Source organism: Vombatus ursinus, unplaced genomic scaffold (genome assembly GCF_900497805.2).
Source record: "Vombatus ursinus unplaced genomic scaffold, bare-nosed wombat genome assembly UNPS02007284.1, whole genome shotgun sequence".
NCBI classification, from domain to species: domain Eukaryota; kingdom Metazoa; phylum Chordata; class Mammalia; order Diprotodontia; family Vombatidae; genus Vombatus; species Vombatus ursinus.
In genome coordinates, this window is record NW_020947062.1 from 8,577,807 (window position 1) to 8,603,750 (window position 25,944).

Below are 25,944 nucleotides of genomic sequence, written 5' to 3' on the forward strand. Positions count from 1 at the left end.
AAAAGTGCCATATAAATGTTAACTATTATTATTAACATTTGGAGTCAAAGGACCTGGGCTCTAATCCCATTGCCTGCTACTTGTGTGACCTTAAGCAAAATCATCTCCATCCTTACAACAATGGTTTGAGGCTAGATGAGATCTAAGATCCCTTCCAGCTCTAAATCTGATGAGTGAAATGATCTATTTCCAGCAGCAATTGACTCAACCACTCTTTTCTTTTGGACTAAACTAATATTCTTGCATGAAGCATGTAAATACACAAAGCAAAACATCATTCTTGCCTAGAGACTCTAGAGAGCCTGAGAGAACATTTCCGAAGGAACAAAACCTAAATTTCCACCAGCTGTAGAAAATGTTGGTCGCTCCCCACACAGCAAAACTCTGCATTCACTGAAAAGAACCAAAACAAAGCAAGACAAAACACCCAGCTCCAATTCCCTTTCAATTGAATCGGAAAAACCTATTTATTGCTCCTTGGACTCTCTCTTTCCCTGGGGGAAGTAGAGGGAAGTGCTCCCCCCTGCCTTAAGTTCATGGCGGTATTAAAGAAAGGACGCTTCTCAAGACCCCTGAACCAAAACTGTTCCCCCATCTTCAAAATCAGAAAAAATGTGTGTCTCCTGGTAAACAACTGGAATACTATATTATACCAAGGCTTTCCTGAATATGAGCTAGATGCTGAAAAAAGGTAGTTTGAGAAGACAAGCACAAATCAAGGGGGAAATTCTTGAGTGAACTAGAGTAGTGGTCTATAAACTTTTCTGACCAAACACTTTTATCAGTCAAAAATGTTTAACCCCCTCCCAAAAGTTTTACTTTTATTTATGTTATAAAGCTGCACTACTGTACTAATGATTATGGAAATTGTAAAAATTTGCATAAAAATAGATTTTTTTAAAAATGAGATTTAAAGATTTGAAGAGATAAAATAATAGTTTATCCTAGACTCAATGAGGAACTGCTAGATGAGTGAGCAGATGAGTGACTCAGCAGGATGAGTGACACAATCAGACCCATGCTTTAGCAAAAACACATTGACAGCTATGTAGAGAATGGCTCAGAGAGAGGAGAGACTCTAGGGCAACACAGAGACCAATTAGGAGGCTATTGCAAGCATCCAAGCCAGAGAGGATGAGGGCCTGAATTCGCGTGGTAGACGTAGGAGTTTTGTTGCTGTTGTTTGTATCTCATTTTTGAAGAGGACCAATGACATCACAAGATGGTGTCTTGATTTGTATGTGAATTGGATTGAAGTGAGGCAGAATTGCACAAAGCCATCAGCCTCACTTTCTCTTCCAGAGTCATGGAGGTCCAGTGGCAGGACAAAAGTCAGGATGACTGGCGATGGCCTGGGATGCCGTGGATGACCTTAGCCTCTTTGACATCTGACCAAACTCTAAGTGCTTTACAGGGCCTGCTTCAGCCACCTTCACGACTATTGGAACAAATTGCTCTCATTCACCCATTTCACCAGGGGGAAGTCTTCACATGCTTGGGATTGAAACTCTCCTATGGGTCTGTGGCTTGTTGGTTACCCTCAACCTGCTTTAGCCTGTCTACCGAGATGGTTTTGCTGGGGTATGGCTGCTGTGCATGCAACAGCTTCTTAGATCCACAAGTGAGAGCTGGATGATCAGTTGGACATAAACGGTGGATGAGCACCCTTAAACAGGTTTCGGCAAGCCCTCACACCAGAGGTGCTGGTCCTCCTTTAACACCCCAGCTGCATGAGTAAAGAAAAGGGGACAGGGTGAGAGAAGGGGAGGTAGGACCAAAAAGATTTGACAAATGATTGGATAAGGGCAGTGGGGGAGATTGATGAGTTGGAGATGACATTAATGTTGTAAAAACCTGGGATGATAATGTCCTTGGCAGTAAGAAGGAAGTTTAAAAAGAAAGTAGTTGTTGTTTTGTTTTTGGTTTTCTTTTGGAGGGGGGGCAGTAGGAAAGGATTATGTAATGAGATCTGTGTTCCAGATCATAATCCATCCATGCTTGCTTACCCTGTGTGATTGACCCAACAGAAACAAAAAAGGGATGGGGATCTTATTCACCAGTCACTGCCCCTAAAGTAAAACCCACCTCCCCAATGAATGCCTGTCACAGTCATGAGGTCATCTAGGGGCGTAGGGAGTGAGGGCCAGATTGGCATGATAGTATCTGCCCAGGTGCTGTGGACAGTGGTGAGTTTAAATAATAATTGCCTTAGGGAGGATACCTAGTTCAGAAGGGGTTAGTTGGGAGCTTACACAGCAGAGGGAAGGAGTGTCAATATTACAGAAAACTGGGGTAAGTTGTGTTGACGACAAACCCCTCAACTGGCTATTGCATTAACAATGGATTTGACCTGTCTTCTCACTCTTCATTTGATTAATCATATATATGAGACCACCATCCCCATTTTGGAGACCACACTGTTCTAGAGAACAGAAGGCAGCTTTCTTTTCTTTTTTCTTTCTTTCCTTCCTTCCTCTCTTCCTTCTTCCCTCCCTCCTTTTCCCATCCTCTTTCCCTTCCTTCTCCCTATCTTCCTTCCCCTCTTTCTTCCTTCCATTTTTTCTCTTTTCTTTCATTCCTCCTTCTTTTTTTTTAAGTCAATACATGCGCCTGAGTTTGTTTTTGGCAAACAGTACTGCTGCTGTTTTCCATGAAGTCACTGCAGGCTGAGTTAGATAATAAGCTGGCAGTCACTTCTGAGTCGTTTACAGTGTTCCTTAAAAGAAGGGACAGACTGCTCACTAAACTCACTAGGGCTGTGGCATATTTTCTCTTCTCTTCTGGGCTGTCTCTGAAATAAACAAATGGACTTTTAAGTATAATTAAAAATCATCAGAGACCCAAATAAACAACCAGAGACATTTCTAAAGAGTGGACGATTACAGGTCTATCCATAGATATTTTTCTTTCATGCATTTACCCCCAACAGAAGTTTGTAGATAGCCAAAGACATACATTCACCCAGTGGAACACAAACACTGCACCCGCAAAGGATGGAACAATCAAAGACCAGGGTGGTCTAGTCTCTAGTTACTCCCAGGAAGCCCTGGAAGCAAGAGTTTGTCTGACTCTGCTGGCCTTCTGATTCACAGGATCAAAACTAGTGAAGCATTTCTTCAAAACTACTATTTATTAGTTGCATTTGGAAATATATGTATGTATAACTATACATATGAATTTTAACAGCATTTTAAGATTTCACCTGGCATTTCACCATCTTAGTAAAATACTAACAATAAACCCCAGAGCTTCTAGATGAGTATTTCCCGTAAGAACTCTAACAAATGCTTTCCCTTCATCCATAAATTCAAACTTTTAAAATCATGACTTGGGGTTAGGATAACATTTGGTATTCATTTGGCATTTTGATTGAGTGCTTTTTCCATGGAATTCATTATCATTTATAGGCACATTTATTTGTGTTCACAAAATAGGAAATGTTATTAATCCAAATGGTTCAACCAACAGTGGATGCTAGGAAGATCCCAGGATATCTCAATCTCTACCTCTCTCCACCAATGTTCAATTTCCTGAACATTCATTTTTTGAAGTAGCAAAGAATTAGAAAAAAAGTAGAAGTCCATCATTTGGGAAATAGCTGAACAAAATGTGGTACAGCAGTGTAATAAAATATTACTGCAACTTAAGAAACAAAGAATAAGAAACAAAGATAAAAGATACTACTCCTTTTATATGTGAACAGTTCAGTGGCTGAAAAGGGTAAGAGAAAAAAATATTTGTGTAAGAAACCTGATAAAAAGCCACTTGTAAAGAGACAGTCTCTCAGATAAATTGTTGAGGAACTACACAGAGTATTCTGAAGACCAGATAAAGAACTGCCCCATAGATGATTGTATTAAGAGAATATATATTTTTGAAACAGAGCAATGAAGTCATTGTGGTCTTTCAAACCATTTGCAAGTGATTATTGTTAGAGGTTTGAAGTTTATAAGTGACAAAATTCTAAATTATATAACTGGGCACTATGGGAAAATTATATAGTGACTGTTGGGTTCATAACTGACAGAAAGATGGATTCCATGAGTTTTACCTCACAAGGTAAAGATGAGTCAGCAACTCCACAGGAGGCTTTGATATGAAGCACATGATAGAATTAAGAAGCAAACAGGAGGAAAAGCTTTGAGAAGAACTTTAGTAAGAGATAGACAGAAGTAGGACAATGAACTGAGCACATGAGCAATCACAAGAAGCTGGGACAGAAGACATGGAAAGCTTTCAGACGAATCAACTGATTTTTGGCTGCTTTTTCCTGAACTTTGCTGTTTGGAAGAAGAGCATTACTTTACTGAAGAGCTAGAGAAAGACGAGATAACTTCTAGAAGCTCATTGACTGAGAGCTGAATCTTGGTCCTCAGTGAAAAGCTACTGGGACTATTGCTCTCTAGTGCTATCTAGATCTGAGAAAAGGGAAACCTCTTAGGGGTGCCTGTGTTACCTTATAGTCTCTGCTTTGAGAAAGAGAAATAGAGGGAGAGTTGCATCACTTTTTTGTCCCCTTGAGAACTATGTTTTCCTGTGAGAAGAGATTGAAATTGATTGGACAAAGCAGAATTCCCTGCTCTTTCAAAATCTGAGCAGCTTAACCATGCTACAGCTTAATAGAACTGCTTGTCGCTGAAAGAGTGTAACACTTTTTTCTCAGAACCCTCTTGAAGATGGCTGTGAACAAAAAGAACTTGGCACTGCTCCATTGGATCCAGAGCAGAGAAGAGACAGTTTTACCATTAAGTACTAGAAGGGAATGTGCTAGTAGAAAATTACCTCCATGTGGTACTAATTGTTCCTGAAGGCACCTACTCATGTCTAGAGTTGTGAGTTGCTCTGAGAAAAAAAGGATTTCCCTGCTCATCTGCCTTCCTGCTAGGTTTCTTTAAATGCATGCTTGGCTTCCTCCATGGACCCAGTATTACCCAGATTTATAGGTGTAGTGTGATAATTATTCTTGCTTTTTCTGATTTAACCTTCTGATGAGTAAATATTAAGCTTATAAGAAAGTAAATGTTTAATAATTAAGAGGGTCATGGTGATTAATTTTTGGTAAATGAAAAACAGTCTATTGTGAGTTCACCACTCCCATCAGAGTTACACCCTGGGATCTTGAGAGAGTAGAAGTTGTAACTGTATAGTGGTGACCCCACTACAGAAATCCTAGACTTGATAGCATGAACTGAAGTAAACCAGCCCATATACCAAAAGTGAAGGTATCATATCACAGCCAGGCTACATTTTGGGGGTTCATCCAGGATACATTCTTCCTGCATTTACTCAATAGAATATCAGAACAAAAATAGTCGTGATGTAACAGCACAAGCTTCTTCTCATAGCAAAGCACAGCTCCCAGCAAAACAGATACAAAACCTGTCTTTTTCTTCTTCCATTGATCTCATAGTATAACTGCTTCTCAACATTTCTCATCCTGTTTGCTTCTTAACTCTAATGCCTCAGATCAGTACCTTTTGTGAAGTAAATGATTCATCTTTACCTTGTGAGGTAAAACTCAAGAAATCCATCTCTCTGTTATACATAACTCCCAACAGCAGCTAGCAGGGACAAAAAGATCAAGTGAGGGTTGTCTTGTTTTTGTTTGTGTGTGTGTGTGTGTGTGTGTGTGTGTGTGTGTTTGGTTTTGGTTTGGAATTTGGTTTTGGTTTTGGTTTTGGGTTTTTTGGATGGGAGCGATGTGAGTGTATTTGTAGGCAGCAGGAAAGCAGCCAGTAGACAAGGAAAGATGGAAGATTAGTAAGACAGAGGGGATGAGAAGAGAGATTAGTCTCCTGAAAAAGATGGGACATAAGATCACATGCTCGTGTAGAAAAGTTTGCTTTGGCAAGAAGGGTCACCTCTTCATATAAGACAAGGATAAAGGAGGAGATTGTGGTAGAGGCATCTGGTTTCCATGAGATGAGGAGAAAGGGAGAAGAGAAAGGTTTCCATGGATGGTTTCAATTTTTATCAGTAAAATATAAAGCAAGTTTCTCAGATGAGAGGGTGGGAGAGGAGGGAGCCATGAGAGGTTTGAGAAGGGATAAAAAAAGATTTTGAAAAGGTGTTGTGTTAAGAAATAATTAATCAATTAAGAAGGTGTAAAAGGATTGCCTTGTTGCAGTGAGAGCCCAGCTGAAATTATATAACATAAATTTCTAGTGACCTTGGTCAATGTGGTTTCATGATTTTCTCTGGCTTCAACCAGCAGTACCTGAATAAGAGTGAAGGTAGCAAATGGTAGGAGTAATCCAAGGTTAGGGCTTGGCAGGGCAAGATTGGTGATAGGATAAGGAGGCAAGGGACTAGAGAATAGAGGATAGTGTAAAGTTGAACAGGGTCACCAAGGAGTCAAGATGAGAAAAGGAGGAAAGTGTAACCAGTGCAGGGGTTTCGGTCTAGGAAAGATCTGAGGGGTAGAGGGACTGAAGGTCACAGTAAGGACAAAAAAAAAGAAACAGGGTTAAGTATCATAAAGCACAAGGGAAAATGGAATGACAAAAGATTATGATCAGATAAAGGGGTTTCAGAATTTGTAAACATGGAAGTAGAACACTTATGGGTGATGATAAGATCAAAGATATCACCATCTGTATGTCTGTAGCTGAAGTAGGTCATAGAAAAATGCATAAATTAAGAAAGTGGGAAGTTAAGGTGAGCAATATACATGTTGAAGTCCTCTACTTTGTGGGTAGGAGTTGATCTCCCTGTTTCAAGTCTCTCCCTACTTCAATCCATCTTTACATTCAGCTGTCAAAATGATCTTCTTACAGTACAGGTCTCACCATGTTATACTCCCTCCACCCTATTCAAAAAATTCCAGTGTTTGGTACCTCTAGAAAGAAATAAAATACTGTTTCGTTTTCAAAGCTCTTCCATAACCTTGCCTCTTCCTATTTTGCCAGTCTTCTTATATATATTTTACTCCCCTCTATATAGTCTACAATTCAAAGACACAGATCTCCCTGCTTTTCCTTACACAAAACACTCCATCTCCCAACTCCATGTATTTTCACTGGATGTCCTCCTCTTCATCTCTGCCTCCTGGATACCCTGGTTTCCTTCAAATATCAGCTAGAATCTCACCTTATGAAAGAAGCTTACCCCAATCCCCCTTAAAGCTAGAATCTTCCCTCTTGACATCCCCTCCAATTTATCCAGTACATATCTTATTTGAACAGAAATGTTCCAGGTTGTCTTTCTGATTTGATTTTTAGCCCCTTGAAAGCAAAGACTGTTTTCACCTTTTCTTCTCTCCCTAGTACTTAGCACAATACTTGGAACCTAGTAAGTGCTTAGTAAATACTTGTTGACTGACTGACTAAGAAAGAATTTGTTGGTAACTTTGGAAAAGGCAGGTAAGTTAAGTGATGAAGATGGAAACTAACTTGCTAGGCATTGAAGAAGAGAGGCAATGACTGTACACAATTTTTTCTAGGAGTTTGGCTAAGAGAGGGAGGAGAGATCTAGGATTCTAGCTTGAGGGGATGGGAAGATCTACTGAAGACTTGCGCATGTTTGAAGGCAGCAGGGAAGGAACCCATAGATAGATACCAATGCAATCTTCTGGAGGAGGTGGGAGAGAAGGAGATCAAAAGGACACGGAAGGAGGTTGGTTTTGGCAAGGACAAGGGCCACCTCTTTGTCAGAGACTTGAGAAAAGGAGCAGCAATTGTGGGATGATGTCAAGAGGATTTGAAATGAAGAGAAAGGAAGAGCAGGGAACTTAGATCAATTGGCCTCAATTTTCTCAATAATGCAAGAGACTAAGTTGTCATTTGAGAAAATGAGGGAAAAGCTATGGGAGACATTAGGACAGAAGATAAGCTTTAGAACAGATTCTGGGAGAGACTAAAACTAGGTAACAATTAAAGGATTGTCTGGCTGTATATAGCGAGGAGCCAGTTGAAGCTGGATCACATGAATTGTACTCAGTCAGCACAATTGTTCTGTACTTCCATTTCTGTTCAGGTGCATATGAATAGAAATTGAGGAAGTAGATAGATGAAAGGAGTAATCTAGGGCTGGGTTTAGTAAGAGATTTGAGAGTTGATGACTGTGTGGAGTTGAAATTGGGATGAGGAAAGAAGCAGAGAAGGGATAATGGCCTGAGAAAGGATTGAGGGATGGAGTTATTGTGTTCAAGAATGAGTTTAAGAAAGATGAAGCTCAGGGAGATATTGACAATAAGAGATTACTATCAGAAAGAGGAACATTAGAGGGTGGTGTTTGGTTTGGTTTTGTTGGTTTGGGTTTAGGTTTGGGTTTGGTTTTTTTTTAAGGAAGTGGAACCCACTTGTGGGTAAAGATAAGATCCAAAGTGTGACCATAGCTGTGTGTGGCTGAGATGGAATGGAATAATGGTCATGGTATTTAGGGAGATTGAGGAATTGAAAAATTAGAGAGTTTGATGAAGCATCAATTCCCACCAATGTGGGAAGTCTAGCTGGACTCCAGGGTCTCATTGAGATATTAAAACCCCCTAGTATAACGGAAGGGCAAGAGTTAGGCAGGAGAGGAAGATAGTGAGGCAGGTACTGATCTCCTAGAGGAAGGAAAGAGAACTAACTCTGATATTAATTAAGTGGAAAATTTTAATTCAATAAATTTGAAAAAGGAAAAATTGTTACATGATAGCAATAGAAGTCTAGAATACATAGCTGAAATGGTAATTGGTTTTATTAAACTGCTTCTTTTTCTTTTTTTTAAAATCTGTTTTAAAGGTGCTTGTTGGGTAAAGGAGAGAGGAGAGATAATGTTCAGAAATGAAGGTCATGTAACCAAAAAAAAAAAAGCATCAATAATTTTAAAGGGTGCAGTCAAATACTTGTATTGATCAATTAATCAAGTATTTATAAATGCCTACTGTGAGCAAACCACTGGACATTTTTGTGTTAAAAACATAAAATAGCATAAAAATTCTTTTCTACAATTAAACTCAATATGCTAATAGCTAGCTGGGATGCTGTTGAGCTGGTGATGTTGAGAGAGATGACCAGGATATACAGGACAGGTTTATCTGACATTCTAGAGAGGTGGTGCCAGAAAAAAAAAAAGAGTGGGGATACTAAGTAAATTTCTCTAAGAACAGGATAAATTATTTCCAGAGTAGTTCTAAAATATGGAACATGATAAATTACCCTAATCACACTGCACAAACATAACATTCCCACAAGTCTTTCCTATTTATCAGACTAAAAATCAACTTCATGTAGGGCCAGAATATATTCAATATTTAATCTTTATATTTTTATCTGAATTATTCTTTGTTGGTCTGTAGAGCACAAAATGTCAGAGCTGGAGGATACTTGATAGCCATGAGCAAGTCATTTCATCCCTTGGAGCCTCAGTTCCTTCACCTACAAAATGGCATTGTAATATTTATACCTTCGACCTCCTTGGGTTGTTGTGAGGAAGATACTTTGCAAATCTTAAAGTCTCTCAGAAATGTGGGCAACCTTCATTATCACAATCACAGAAAGGTAGAAAAAGAAAAGATGCTTTTTTGTGCTAATACTTTTATTCCTAGACTTCCAGGGTTCATACATGCAAAAATTGGTGAAATATAATGTAACTCAATTATTTTAAGTCTATAAAACAAAGATATTTTATAAACATTTTAAACACATAAAAACATTGTATTTTAGAGACTCAAGAGTAATTTAATTCCATTATTCAGCTTTCTTATAGCTACTGACAATGGTCAGACCATAAAAGTATTCATGAGTTAATGTTAGATTACATTTGGGCACACGGTAAGGATATTACTTTTCCCTTCTAAAAATAAAACTAAAGCCAGCTATCATGATCAGTTCTTCCATGAATAACTAAGGTTTCATAGTATTGATTATACTATGTCAGAATGTCAGAGCTGGAAGGGGTTTGTGGTCCAACCCCTTTATTTTTCAGATGTGAAAAACTTTGTCCTAGAGAGGGAAAGAGACTTTCCAAAGGACGTACAGCCAGCTAGTGGCAGAGCCTCGTCTGCCTAATTCAGAGGAATCTATCATATATGAGAACCCACATCATAAGGACTAGATCTGTTTAATCCCTTGGTACCACAGTTTACATAGCACCATGCACAGAAACATAAAGTATTTTTTAAGGACTCTGCCAATGGTAACAGATATAAAAGAGATATAGGGCTAGCCTAGGGAAGGAGCTGAAAATAAGAATTTTCAATGAGGAATTCAGAGCTGAAAATAGGTATGGACTGGAGGTGGGAAAGGGGGTGGAAGCTGGAAGGTCTAGATCAGTAAGTTCTTAGTTTCAAGAGAGTTGGTGGGATCTTGGAGCTTTCACCTAGAGAGCAAGTCAATGAAAAGGTAAGTATGTAAAGACATGGATTAGAGAAGGCATCAGAAAATGTCAGTTGGCACTGTGGAGTAGGGTGGCCACCTTGTGGCCAGTGACACTGATCAATATGGGAAGTCTAGCTGGACTCCAGAATCTCAATGAGAGAAAGGGTTGGGAGCCCGACTCAAAGGGTTTGGAGGGGTTGCTGTTGTAATGGGAACATGAGCATCATTTACCTATATTTGTGGCACCTTTTTTATAATTCTGTGACATTCGATATATGCTTTCTTCAAGAAGGGAGAAATAAGTTACAAATAATATGCTGATTTCCCTAGCTTCAATGTGGTCATCCATTAGTTTGTTAGGTCAGCTGACATCAGAGATGAAAGGCTTTCTTCTGCCAAACTTAAACATAAGAGACCAAGTCATCAAGACTGAGAACTGAAAAGGATCTTAGAGTTCATCCAATATTACCCCCTCATTTTATTGATCAGAAAACTGAGTCCTATAAAGGTTAACTGACTTGCCCAAGGTCATACAGGTAGGAAGAAGCAGAACCAGGATTTGAACTTGGGTCATCTGATTCCAGATTAAGCATGCTTTTCCACAGAACTACAAAATGACAGACTACGAATGGCAGCTGATTCCACCAACCAAAAGACAGTTTTTATGTGTGTCCAGCTTGAAAAGGTCACACACCTCAGTCTTTTGACAACAGCTAACCAAGTTTAAATTCCTCCTCCTTTATGAACACTCTGACTCTAGCAGACAATGACATCTTTCTTACTCTGGGCCAAGGCTTTATTGACCCTTCTGCCTTTTTGTCAACGAGTTATCACACCTTTCTCTGCCAATAATGCTCTTTGTGACCTAGAGAGGGGATTTCTTCTCTCTGGGTTTAAGGATCCTCACATAAAAGCATGTGGGTTTTGCACTAGGTAACCTTTGAGAAAGGGTATATTAGTTTACATTTAACAACCAGATCTCCAAGAGGCAGAAAAAATGTGCCCCCAACATACTTTTAAGTTTAATCTGCATTATTAGCATTTTCTCCATCACTTTCTTAAGTCTAAATCAACAAAAAAATAAATCAAAGTGTGGTTTGTAGCATATGCCTATTTCTGAAGTATACATGCTCAAAATGAAAAGTAAACAGTTAGTTATCATGAGCCAATTTGAACTGGCTCCGTCAAACCGCTGTTTCTAAGATCTGTTGCATCTATAACATTTTTAATCTTGTGATTTAAGGTCCTTTCCACTCTGATATTTTATGTGATCCTGAGGATTATAGGATCATAAATTTGGAGCTGGGAGGATTTTAGAATTCATCTAGTTATAGAGGAAGGCACTAAGGTCCAGAGATGTTAAGAGATTTTCCTAAGATCACACAGGTGCTATTTTTGTTGTTGTTGAGTCATTTCAATCTTGTGCAATGCTTTGTGACCCCATTTGGGGTTTTCTTAGTAAAAATATTAGAGTGATATTGTATTGGAGTGGAATGGTATCCTTTTATTAAGGGGATTTGTTCTGTAAAGTTTGAATTCAGTCAAAGGGTTTCTCTTGAGGACCTAGAGGGCCACATGTGGCCAAAAGGATTTGTTCTGTGAAGTTTAGACTCAGTCAAAGGTCCACATTTGAGGACCTAGAGGACCACATGTGGCCTCAAGGACACAGGTTCCCCACCCCTACACTACACGAAGCTGGCCCAGTTTTGATATTCTGAGATAATGTGATTCTCTCACTAGCATTGTAAACTTTTTATGTGTTTTGTCTCCCCAGTGCTGCCATTACTGTCTCTTACCGATCTTTCTTCCGTTTGGATAAAATTAAGCAACCACACATTAAATAAGAGGAAGTATGAAGTGGAAAATAAAGCAACTAGATTCAAAGTCAGAAGACCTCTGTTTGAATCCTTTTTCTGCTACTTAGAAGTTGAATCACATGGAGCAAATCATTTTTCCATTTTAGGCCTCAGTTTTCTGGTGGAAAAAAGAAGACTGGGGGGCAGCTAGGTGGTGCAATGGATAGAGAACTGGCCCTAAAGTCAGGAGGACCTGAGTTCAAATATGGCCTCAGACCAGACACTTGACACTTACTAGCTGTGTGACCCTGGGCAAGTCACTTAACACCAATTGCCAAAATAAATAAATAAATAAATAAAGGCTGGACCCCCTCATCGTTTTAGGTCTAACTCTTAAGATACAGTGATATTTAGCTCCTGATGGACCAGACCTCAGCTTTCCCACCCCTGAGCTAAGGAAAGTAATGGACAGGCAAGAAGGCAAGGGCCAGAAAATGAGAGACAGGCTCCACATGAATAAATTTGGAAGAAACTCAGTCTGGTGGCCAAGGCCCCGGGGTTTGGGAATTTCAATTAAGGGTATATTATAAAGCACAGTCATGCTCTGGAATTGTGTCAAATTTTCTAAAATCTTGAACTCGTGGGGTAAAACAAAAGTGTTTTTATTTTCTTTTTCATAAAAAAAGGAATTTGAGGTGGAAATGGAAATATGAGCAATATTTTTGTTTTGTTTAAAGACATCGGTTAACTTAAAGAACATTAAAATGTATTCTATATAATTTGATTGGCTTACAATGATCATACTTGGTAAATTAAATTTGAAAACAGTTTATTCTGACAATAATTGCAAACTTTCTGTTTGCCTTTAAGCATTTTTAATTTTTTAAACAAATGAATCATAGAATCTCAAAGTTGAAAAGGACTTCTGAGGCCATCTAATCCAAACTTACTCTCAACACAAACTTAATCCTTTCTGCATGTTTGACAAGTGGGCATTCAGAGTCTACTTAGACACTTCCAGTGATAGGCAACTCACTACCTCACAAGGAAGTCCAACAGAAACTAAGGAAGTTGATAGGAAAGAGAATTCATTGGGACCTGTTATCCATACTATATGTGTCTGTTGAAATCCTAACCAACCTCTAAGATTCTGCCTAAATGTTACTTCTTTCCTGAAGTCATCCCTGAACCTCCCAGAGAATAGCAATCTCTCCTACATCTGAATTTATATCATTTTGTTTCTATTCCTCCTACATATTTTTACCTGCTATGCCCCTGTCTTATCCTCCCTACTAAGTGTGAGCTCCTTAGGGAAAGAGACCATGTCTGATTCCTCTCTGTCTCTCCATAGAGCCTATCATAAAATCTTACACATGGAAGGGGCTCAGCAAAAGTGTGTTGAAAAATCTCTTCAAGGCATTCCTCACTTAAGAAAAATGATTCCCTTCCGTAATTGCTCAGTGACTGAAGACAAGTGACAAATCCTAGCCTGGTAAGAGAATCTCCTCAAACGCTCCTTTATTGTCTGTCTCACAATTGGTGAGTGAGGGAATGTCTACTCCCCTCCCTCCCAAGCATATAAAGACTTCCCCTGGTAGAGTGAGCAGATGAGAACAATATGTCCCAACAGCCATGAAAGAGGCTGAAGCAGGCACTGTGGAGCACTTAGAGCTTGATCAGACATGGAAGACTCCAAGGTCACCCAGTGCTTCCCAGGCCCTCGCCAGTCGTGCTGACTTTTGTCTTGCCACTAGACTTTTATGACTCTGGAAGACAGAGTGAGGCTGAGGACTTTGTGCAACTCTGCCTCACTTAAATCCAATTCACATCGTCAAGACACCATCCTGTGATAACATTGGTCCTCCTCGAAAATGAAGGACAAACAACAACAACAATAACTCTGGCTCAGCCACGTAGTGGTGGCAGGCAGCCTGGAATGTCAGCAATCAGGACACAAATCTAGCCTGAGACTCAGGAAACTCAAGGTTCCAGTCTGAGCTCTGCAATGAACTTTCTATGAGACCCTGGGCAAATCATTTCCCCTTTCTGGGCCTCCGTTTCCTTCATTGTAAAGTAAGAGTTTTGAACTAGATCAGATGATTGAAGGTCCCTTTAATATTCTATATCCTGTGATTTTAAGGTTCTTTGAGGTGAGGGGAACTGAAAGAGGGACTTCCCCCGTTTCCCACATGTTTACTGTTGGCCTCCCAGGAGTTCCCCACAGACTCTCAGGAAGGCCTAGCTATCTCCAGCCCTCATTAGTAAGAAAGACCTCTCTGAGAAAGATGCTCTACATTCCAGCTCAATTACTCTAATCCTCTGAGTGCTTCTCCACTTGCCAAAAGGGAATAAAAACTCCAACCCAATAACCAGACCCTTTTGACCAGAACTGAACTGACTCATGCCTATGGCTCTCAGGCTGGAGTCTATTCCCTGGCTTCCAGGAAGACTTTGCACTGATCTCTCTGATATCTCCTGACAATCACATTGCATTCTCTCTCCTCCCCCACACTCACACAACCTCCAGAGCAATAACCCTCTTCCTGCAATAGAACCCCTGCCAGCCAAGAGTCAGAAGACTTTTGTTTCCTTCGATTCAATTAAATTTGATGTCATTCATTCAGCAGTTAGTAAGCTTATACTTTATGAGGATCCTATTCTCTACTTTATGGGTACCAAAGTGAAATAATAATTATTATGAATAATTATTAGAAATTATTCATAATAATTAGAGACAGTGTGGCAAAGGGGCTGAACAGTAGGTCTCAATGCTAGAAAATAGGTTCCAAGTCTTACCTTTGCCACATATGGGCAATATGACCCTGGGCAAGTCACTTAATATTTCAGTGTCCTAGGCAACTCTCTAAAACTATCATTTGGAGAAAAGGTATTGACCTGTATTCGTAGAGGTAGTTTCCTAATCTAAGAGGCCATTTATCAATGGGCCCAAGGGCCAGTCTCTATCCAGGTTCTAATAACAACAGTATCTTAACATTTGTAGAGTGCTTATAGTTGTGATTTCTGTAGCAACTTAAGAGTTGCAGAACACCTTCCTTATAATCCCATGATGCACTTAGTATGTTTGGGCCCCTTTATTCAAGTCTTCCTTGGTCTCCTCTTTGTAGCATGGAGATGACCCTGATTTCTCCAGGACTATGCCATAGGGTCACAAGCTCTGACGAGTCTCACCAAGCCGAAAAATATCCCACAATGGGCTGCTTATCTATCAAATGAAAAGCAGTCTCATTAAGGTCAGAGAGGCTCATCACAAGATGATGAATTTTGTTGGCTACAGAAATTCTCAAGAACCATCAGTTAGGTCATAGAGAAATTATGCAGACAATACCATAATGACGAAATCATAGATTCCTGAAGCATGTAATCCTGATCTGCAGGACTCTGGGTCACTTCCAGTAGGCCATGTGGGCTCTGGCTCAGTCCTAAAAGACTTTGCACTTTAAGATGATGAAGCGCTTTCTTTACTGGCCACTGTGTAAGGAAGAGTCACTTACTTAATAGACTTTAAAAGGAGAGACAACTTATAGTCTCACCCTTTTTCATCCTCCCTGTAGAATGTTTTCTGTGTCTTAAGCATTTCATTTATGGGGAAGGAATGAATAGCTGATTTCTGTGCCTGATCTACATTTCAGTACTCCTTGTCGGGGACATCTAGGACATGAGCCATAGCTTCAGTGTGAGGGTATAAACAGGCAAAGACAATTTTTTTTTTAAAAACCTGACCCCTCTTTAGAAATTTAAGGTCCCCCAGGATTAAACACAGTAATAGGGATGAACTAAGAGTCTTTCATGATAAGATCAGGAGTAAAAGTGAAGACACCCATTGTCACCAATACTATTTAATATAGTGTTAAAAATGCAAGCCATAGCAATACAACTAGGAAAAAGAAATGGAGGGAATACCCATAGGCAAAAACAGAAACAAAATGGTCATTTTTTGCAGACAATATGTTTGTGTACTTAGAAAATCCCAGATAATTAACAAAAATTAATTGAAACATAATTAACAAAAATTAATTGAAACAAAAAAGTTGCAGAATACAAAATGCACACAAACCATTGTCATTTCTGTATGTTATCTACCAAACCCAAAAGAAACTGATAGAAAGAGAAATTCCATTCAAGTTAATTACAGAATGTACAAAACACTTGGGCATATACCCACCAAGATACACACAGAAACTATATTAATACAATTACAAAAAGCACTTTACAGAAAAATATTTATCTAAACAATTTTAGAAGTATCAACAGCTCATGGAGAGGCTGAGCCAATATAATAAAAATAATAATACTACCTAAACTAATTTATTTATTCAGTGTCATACAAGTCAAATTATAAAAGAATTACTTTATAGCACTAGGATAAAAAAAAAAACAAAATTTATCTGGAGAAGCAAATGGTTAAGAATATCAAGGGAAATAATGAAAAGAGTGGGAAGGAAGGTGGACAGGATGTACCAGATCTCACACTATATTATAAAATAATAACCATCAAAAACAATTTGGTACTGGTTGAGAAATAGAGATGTTGATCGATCTAATAGATTAAGTGCACAATATATGGAAGTAAGTGAACACTGTAGGGTAAGTGCTTAATAAAGCAAAAATCCCAGATTTTGGGGTAAGTTCTCCTTATTTGACAAACATTGCTTAGAAAAATGGAAAGCAATCTAGAAGAAATTAAATATAGACCAACATATCATACTGAATGCCAATAAAAACTCCAAATGGGAACAGGACTTAGACATAAAGGGTAACATCATAAACAAATTAGAGAAGTAAGGTAAAGATAAGGAAAGGGTTACTGACCAAACAAATCATAGAGAGGCTCACAGAAATAAAACGGAAATTTTTGGTTGTATAAAATTAAAAAGTTTTTGCCAAAACAATAACAATCCAGCAAAAATTAGGAAGGAAATAAGTAACTAGGAAAAAAAATCTTAGCAGCAAGTTTCTCTGATAAAAGTCTCATTTCTCTTTTGGTTTTTTGGGTTTTTTTGTTTTTTTTTTTTTTGGTTTTCTGTAAAGGTCTCATTTCTAAGGTATATAAGGAACTCATTCAAATTTACAAGAATAATAGCTATTCTGTAATTGATAAGTGGTAAAAGGAAATGAAAAGTCATATTTCAGAGGAAGAAATCAAAGCCATCAATAGATATATGAAAACGTGCTCACAAACACTAGTAATTAGGTAATTGAAAACTAAAACAACTTGGAAGTTCTATCTCACATCCATCATATTGTCAAAGTATATCAAAAAGAAAAGAAAATGGCAAATGTTGGAGGGACTACAGGAAAACATGGGCATTAATATATTCTTGGGAGAACCATGAATTGGTTCAGACATTTTGGAAAGTAATTTGGAACTATGCCCCTAAAGTCATTAAACTATACATACACTTTGATCCAGCAGTGCCACTATGAGGCCTATACCCCAAAGAATCAAAGAGAAAAAGAATTTATATATACTTATATACAATAACAGTTATAGCAGCTATTTTTGTAGTACCAAAGAACTAAAAACTAAGAGGGTGCCCATCAACTGGACAATGGCTGAACAAATTATGATACATTAATGTAAATAGAATACTATTGCATTGTAAGAAATGAAGAAAGAGTTGTGTTCAAATTTGAAACTATGCCCACAGGGCTATAAAACTGTATACCCTTTCACCCAGCAATACCACTACTAGGTCTGTATCTCAAAGAGATCAAAGACAAAGGAAGAAGATCTATGCATACAAAGATATTTGTGGTAACTCTTTTTTGTTGCCAAAGAATTGGACATTAAGGAAATATTCATCAATGGGGGAATAACTGAACAAATTGTGATGGAATATTATTGTTCTATAAGAAATGATAAGGGGGGCAGTTTCAGAAAAATCTGGAAAGACCTATGTGAATTGATGCAGAGTGAAGTGAGAAGAACCAGGAGATCATTACACACAGTAACAGCAATGTTATAATGATGATCAATTGTGAAAGATCAACACGATGATCCATGACTATTCCACAGAACTCATGTTGAAAAATGCTATCTCTAGAGAGACAAATGATGAATTCTGAGTGCAAATTGGAGTACATATAATTTTTTCACTTTATTTTTCTTGTTTTTTTACAACATGGCTAATATGGAAATATATTTTGCATTATTTCACATATATAATTGATATCATATTGCTTGCCTTCTCAATGGGTGGCTGAGGGGCCAGAGGAAGGGAGAGAATTTAGAACTCAAAAAAAATTTTTTAAGAATGTTAAAATAAATAATATTTTAAAAGAGTTGGGCTCAAAGAAACTATTCTTAACTCTCTGTAATCTGGCTTCAGACCTCATCCTACTGAAATACCACTTTTCAAAGTTTTCAATGATCTTTTAATTGTTAAATCTAATAGCCTTTTCTAAATCCTCATCCTTCTCGATCTCTCTGCAGGCTGGGACACTGCAGATCACCCTGTATCTCTTGGTATTCTTCTCTCTAGGTTTTTGTGACACTGCTCTATCCAGGTTCTCCTCTTACCTCTCTGACTATTCCTCAGTATCCTTTGCTGAATCTTCACTTAGGTGATGCCCACTAAGCAAAGGTGCCCCCTAACACTCTGTCCTGGGCCCTTTCCTTTCCCTTTCTATACTACTTCACTTAGTTTTCTCATCACCTCCCATAGATTCAATTATTATCTCTATACAGATGATTCTCAGATCTATTTTTCCAATCTTAATCTCTCTCCTGACCTCCAGTCTCACATCTCCAACTATGTACTAGGTATCTCTAATTAGATATCTCATAAACATCTTAAATTCAAAATGTCAAAAACTGAACGCATTTTCTGTTTCCATCTCCCCCCACCACCACCATCAAACTCTTTCCCTCCTACTAATTTTATACTTACTGTCAAGAGTATTCCATTCTTTCTGTCACAAGGATAGCTGGAGTGTAAGGGGGGAAGGGAAGAAAACAAATATTTATTAAATATCTACTATGTGCTAGGCTCTATGCTAAACACTTTACAAATATTAACTCATTTCATCCTCACAACAACCCTGGGGGATAGGTGCTATTATTATCCCCATTTTAAAGTTGAGTAAACTAAAGCAGATAGAGGTTAAGTGATTTGCCCATAGTCACACAGCTAGTAAATATCTGAGGCCAGATTTTAATGCACATCCAGGGCTCTAGCCATTGTTCCAACAACTGCCTCAATGTAGGATTTGAACCCAAATCTTCCTGACTTGAAGGCCAACTGTCTATTCATTGAACTATCCAGTTTCTCCTCTCCTTGACCTTCATCTCTACCTCCCAAACCCATATGTATATGTTGTATCCCTTCAATGGAACGTAAACTCTTTGATGGCAGGGAATGTTTCATTTTGGTCTTATTTTTGTATGCCCAATGCCTAGCATACTGCCTGACACTTAGCAGAATAAGATCATGGGATCTGAGCTGAAAGAGACTTTAGAGACCATCTAGGTCAACTGAGTTATTTTACAGAAGAGGAAACCAACAAACAAAGAGATTAAGTCAACTTGCACAAGGTCACACAGGTAATAAGCAAGAGAAGTGGGATTTGAATCCATGTTCTCTGACTCAAAATCCAATGTTCACATGGTAGAAATGAAGGAGAAGGAGGAAGAGAAGGAGGAAAAAGAACAAGAAGAAGAAGAAGGAGAAGAAGAATCCATTGCGATGTCCTCAAGGAGATCACAATCTAATCTAATCTAACATCACGCAAACAACTATGTACAAGTCAGACATATACAAGATAAATTGGAAATATCTCAGAGGGAAATTCCAAACATTAAGGAAGACTGGGAAAAAGCTTCTTGCAAAAGATGGAATTTTAGCTGAGACATGGAGGAAGCTAGGGAAGACAGGAGGTAAAGATGAAGAGAGAGAGTCCAGGCAAAGAAGACAAGTAACAAATACACATGTAGTCAGGAGATGGAATGTCTTCTGGAGTGCACTAGTACAGCATTTATATTAGGAGGACCTGAGTTCAAATCCCATTCTGCTCCTTGGTAGTTCTATGACTATAGGCAAGTTGCTTCTACTTTCTGGGGATCGTGTATTCATCCGTAAACAGAGGTGGTTGAACAAGATAATTTTTAAAGCCCCTTCTAGCTCTAAATCCCAAGGACTTCTTGTCCAACCTTTTCATTTTACATGAAGGAAACTAATCCTCAGCTTCCTCATTTTTTCCATATGAAGAAACTGAGGAACAGACAGGCCTCTCTGAAAGAATGAAACACAGATCAGTTGAGTGTTGATGGAGATTAAGAAAAAACCTTGAAAGACAGCACCATTATGGACAGATTAGAATCCCAATAGAGAGAAGCCAAGTGTAAAAATGAGACTCCATGCACAATGTGCAAATGCTGTGTAGCACACAAATTCACTCAGGGCTGACTACACAATCTGAATGAAAGGTACCTTCTCATTGTGATTTACACAGGAAGCAACAACCCATTTCTCATTTTTATTCCCATTGTCAGGAGAACATACAAAACGACTAGACCCAGATGTCCTACTTGCTCTGACTTGGGTTTACTAAGCAACTGTTGGACAAGGCTGTATCACCCCCAACAGACCAAAAAATTCTGTCCTTCTGCCAGTTCCCTTTAGCATCCAAAGGAATTGAAAAATATGTGTTCCTAATAACATGAGATCATTTTTCCTTTGCCTCAGGTCTTTCTACAAGGCTATTTCATCTTATGTCTCCAGGCATTTCTCAATGATACAGGTTCACAGGACCTCAGCAGGCAGAATCATGGTCTTACTCTGCAAGTACTTAAGCTTTGAGAACAATTGTCAAATCAGGGATACAGATGGAAATGAGAGTCTGAAGCCATCCTATTGCAGGCTAAAGCTTACCTCATCATGGAATCACAGAATGTCCAAGCTAGAAAGTGCCTTAGAATAAAAGCACAGATTGTCCCAGCTCCACTATTTATTTACTATCTGTGTATCCTTTGACTTCTTTCTCTGAGTCTCAGTTTCTTTAAATGTAAAAAGAAGAGGCTGGATTCATGACCTCTAAGATTCCTTCCTGTTATAGGTCCTATGAACCTATAAACATCAGATCTGGAAGGAGTCCTAGAATTATGGAACAAAGAATTTCAGGCATGGAAGTAACTTTCAAATATAGAGAAGAGAATGTCAGTGCTGGGAAGGGCCTTAAGATATGGAACACTGGAGTTGAAAGAGAAATTAGATTTAGAATCATGGAACATAGAATGTGAAAGGTGGAAAGGACTTCACAGAAGTCATATAATCCAACTCATATCCCAAATCATGAATACCTTCTGCATAATTCCCAATAAGTGGTCATCCTAAACTCTACTTAAAAGAGTTCCCTTAATGATGGGAATCTCACCTCCTGTAAGGCAACCCATTCATCTATTGGGTAGCAAAAAGGAAGGCTAACCTTACAATAAAAATTAAAATAATAATAATAGCTAGTATTTAGTGCTTAATTTTATCTTATTTTGACCCAATACCTTTATCCATATAATTACCACCTTATATAATTAGAGTTATCCATATAACTCCTTTCTGCATTTTTCCAATGATAACCTTTTAAATAGCACACAGAATCACAAAATGTTGAAGTTGGGATGACCTTAGAGATTTTCTACCCCAACATCTTCAAGTGAGGAAAATGAGGCCCAGAGAGGTAAAATAACTTGCCTAAGATCACACAGCCAGTAAGTGGGGGAGTCAAGACTCAAATCCAAATTTTCCTTCTATGCCTAAGACCAGGTCTCTTTCTAAAACCCCACAGTAATTCTACCCCCTTCTAATTCTTCTCTTCTCTAAGGTTAATAGTTTCCTCAATCAAATAATTTCTAGTGCCCTCTAAATCCTGGGCACCTTCGTCTGGAAGCATTCCAGAATGTCAGTGTACCTTAAAATGTGTCTTAATATTTTAATAGTTTAAAATAGACTATTAATGAAGGAAAATGGTTTATTGACATCCTGCTAGGGGGCACAGATTCTTTGTCATCAAATATAGACATAATTAACCATCCAATATCAGGCTCTACGTCTTTTGTAATGTGCTTTAAAGCTCACTGCAAAATATTTCTAATATCTTTCTGTTAATAGTGTATTTAAGGGGTCATGTAAGGGTAAGACTGGGAGGATTAAGAGATTTGGTTTCTTCCTGAGGCCTTTGTTGTGAGGAACCAAAGAAGCCATAAAACAAAGATTTATTCAGTTTTAGCCGGACAGCCCAGCACTGCAAGAACCAGGGGAAAGAGAAACATCTGGCCAGAGAGCTTGCTTGTTTATGAAAAATAGTAGGAAGGGGAGGATATCATAGGATATACTCCAACCTCAACCTCCCTAGTTCTCCCTGCCAAAATTAAGCCCAACATTGAAAACAATGAGAAAGTTTGAAAGCCAGGTGGCCACAAAGGCAAGGAAGAAAACCCATAATGCAAAAAATGGCTCAGATTTCCATAGTGCTTGAAGGTCAACAAAGCACTTTCTTCAATGTGAGATAGATCATGCATGTATTTGTAGTCCCATTTTACAGATGAAACTGAAGCTCAAATTAGAGAATTGACTTATTATTTGGGATTTATGTGTATGGAAGAAACCTTAGAAACCCTAGCCCAATGCCTTCATTTTACAGATGAGTTAACTGAGGCCTAGATCAGTGCTTTGTTAAGAGCCCACAGAGAGAATATGGCAGAGATAATAATCAAACCCAGATCTAACTCCAAGCTCCGGGCTCTTTTCACTCTGCCACCTTTCCCTTCTTACCCATAATCACTATGAGAGCCAGAAGGTGAGGCCAGATCTCCTGATCCCATGTCCAGTGTTATTTCTACTATATCAAGCCGCCTCCAACATCATATCTCTTAGTGATTCCACTTACTTTCTCCCAAGGCACTCTGAGCCAAGAAAGACCTTTAGCTATCAAGTAACTTCCATCAAGAGTGTGCAATTGTACCATCATGGTGATTGGGTATCTGGTTCTTCATGACCAAACAGCCAAATCAGCTTGCTGATGAAGACATTTTCTAGTGTGGTTGTTCAGAGAGAGGAGTATTTAGGTCTCATGGTTGCAGACTATATAGCAAGACTTTTCTCCTCTTATATAGAAGATAGAAAGTGTTTAGAACAGAAGAGGAAAGGTGATTCCCATCCCTCCCGCAGCCTATAGGCTAAGGAGTCAGGCAAGGATAAAATGGGAGAGTGATGGAAAGATTCCCAACACTAAACAACCATTCAGAAATAACTATATATTTTGAAAGGTCCAGGCAATAATACTCTCAAAACTAAGGAAGCCTCAACTGGACTACACTATGAGCTCCAGAGGGAAGGATAAATGATTCATCTGATCTCTATATTCCACTGTACCCCACCCCAAAACTAGCACAGAGCTCTATACACAGCGAACACCTAATAAATATTTGCATGAATATTTACATGAATGCACACATGTAATGAAAGCAGGAGAAGGCATGGTGGAATGGTAAGAGTGATAGATTTAGAATTAAAGGACTAGTGTTCAAATACTGATTTTCACAGCATGTGATCTTGGCCAAGACACTTCTGTCTGGGCCTCAGTTTTCCCTTCTATCTAATAAAGGAGTTGCACTAGATGATTTCTAAGACCCCTTCTAATTCTAAAATCCCATGGTGTTGTGAATGAATTGGCAGAGAGGGCTCTGCCTGGGCTTGATTAGAAAACCCAGTTTCTTTTCCCTGGTCTGCTACTGACTCACCCAGAATGCCTGGGCGAAGTTCTCTGGACTGAAGACTTTCTCCTCAGGCAAAGCCAGGGAAAACAACAGACTTTGGTGCCTTCGCCTCTTTTCCCCCTGGATATTAATGAGATTAACCGGTTAAGGTGGGTAAGGTGCTTTGCACTTCTTGGCACAGAATTGTCCTGACCACAAGCATTAATCCACCTGATTGAGAAGGTTGATTAAGGTCAGAAATTCTGTCCTGTGCCTGTGAAATGCGTTTGACCCTGAATAGGGAATGGATTCAATGAGCTAATGGGAAAAGACAAAGTCTGTAGTTGAATCTCTAATTCCAAAGTGGACAGCACAATCATTGTCAAAATAGAATTGTCCTTATACTGTCTTTTCTGGGCCTTGTGTATGGAAAACTACAATTTTCACCTGTTTCAGCATCTAACATACCAAAAAGTTTCAAATGCCTTGCAAACTAAAATCCACTCATATCACCCTTGAAAAATTAACAGGGATAGAAGGAAAGCATGCAAAATAGCCTTTGCCCATCTCCCCAAAAAGGTGAAATGTCAAAATCCACCCCACTTTCAAGGTACACGTGCTTCATAAGACAGCTAGGTGGCAGAGTGGGTAGTCACTTGGCTAGCATTTATTAAGTACCTACTATGTGCCAGATAAGAACAATTTGTTCCAATGGCCATGAAGGTGACTGAAGCAGGTGCTGTGGAGCACTTACAGCTTGGTCAGACATTGAAGATGCCAAGATCGTACACTGCTCCCAGGCCATCACTAATCATTCTGACTTTAGTCTTGCCACTGGACTTTGATGACTCTGGAAGAAAGAGTGAGGCTGACTGCTTTGTACAACTCTGCTTCACTTAAATCTAATTCATAACCAAGTCAAGACATAGCCTATACCTCCCACATCATTATGTCATTGGTCTTCTTCAAAAACAAAGGACAAATAGCAACAACAACAACACGTGCTGTGTACTGTACTAAGCATTGGATATACAAAGAGAAGCCAAAGACAGTCCCTACTCTCAAGGAGCTCAAAGTCTAATGGGGGAAACAATATACATAACTATGTACAAACAAGATATAGACAGGATACCTCTGTGGCCGTCTCTGAGGGAAGGTACTAGTATTAAGGAGCATTGGGAAAGAGTTCTTGCAGAAGATGGGTCTTTTTTTCCCAGGGAAAAGCCAGGGAAGCTGGGAAGCAGAGATGAGGAGAGAGAACAGTCCAGGCAGGGGGAACAGTTAGTGAAAATGCCCAGGGTTGGGAGACCAAGTGTTTTATGCAAGGAACAATAAGAAGGTTAGTGTCAATAGATCACAGAGTACGTGGGGAAGAGTAAGAAATAGTAAGACTGGATAAGCAGGAAAGGGCCAAGTTATAAAGGGCTTTAAAAGCCAAACAGAGGATTTTATATTGGATCTTGGAAGTACCAGGGAACCACTAAAGTTAATTGACTGGGGAGGGGTGGGGAGGGGTGCCAGGGTTGGGGGTACAGGCTGGTAAAATCTACATTTTAGAAAGATCAATTTGACAGTTAAGAGGAGGATGGATTGGAACACTGGACTTGGAATCATGAAAACCTGGGTTCAAATCATGTTTCAAATTCAAATACTTTCTAGGTATATTACCCTGATAAGTCACTTAAACTTGTCTTAGATTGAAAAATAGGTAGATAATAGATAGATAGAAAAATAGATGGATAGATAGATGATATGGTATGGTATGGTACAGTACAGTACAATATGATACAATAGGATACAATGCTATATAATATGATATGATACCATGTGATATATGATGTGATGCAATGAGATGCAATGTGATATGATATGATATGATTATGATATGATATATGATAAGATATTTATGGTATGATATGGTATGACATGATGTGATGTGATGTCATTGATGTGATGTGATATGATATAGGCTGGGCTGGTCTGGCATGGTATGGTATTGTATGATATGATATGGTATGGTGTGATGTGATATTATATGATATGCTATATATAATGTGATATGATATATGACATGATGTGCTATGATGTGGTATGGTATGGTATGGTATGGTATGGTATGGTATGGTATGGTATG